Source organism: Penaeus monodon, chromosome 23 (assembly GCF_015228065.2).
Source record: "Penaeus monodon isolate SGIC_2016 chromosome 23, NSTDA_Pmon_1, whole genome shotgun sequence".
In the NCBI taxonomy this organism is placed as follows: domain Eukaryota; kingdom Metazoa; phylum Arthropoda; class Malacostraca; order Decapoda; family Penaeidae; genus Penaeus; species Penaeus monodon.
Genome location: NC_051408.1, coordinates 9,342,718 through 9,342,989, shown reverse-complemented (window position 1 = coordinate 9,342,989; position 272 = coordinate 9,342,718).

Sequence of the window (272 nt, the reverse complement as noted above, 5' to 3'; positions counted from 1 at the left end):
TTTTTATTAAAACATTTAGATAAAGAAGAAATATGCGGCGGATGGCATGATAGATACACTGAAATACATTGAATATATAGTATTTTATTTTCACTAGACAATCATGTGCTAAGCGGAAAGACAAACGCAATAAAGAAAAGAAATTGGCGAAACTTTGGTGAAGTCTCGGTGAAGTCAAAGAAATGTGGCCGATGTTAGAAAACGTACCCAGGGGAAGATTATATGCAAAATCAACTGGCGAAACAGGAGCAAAAATTTATTTACTTTTCCTG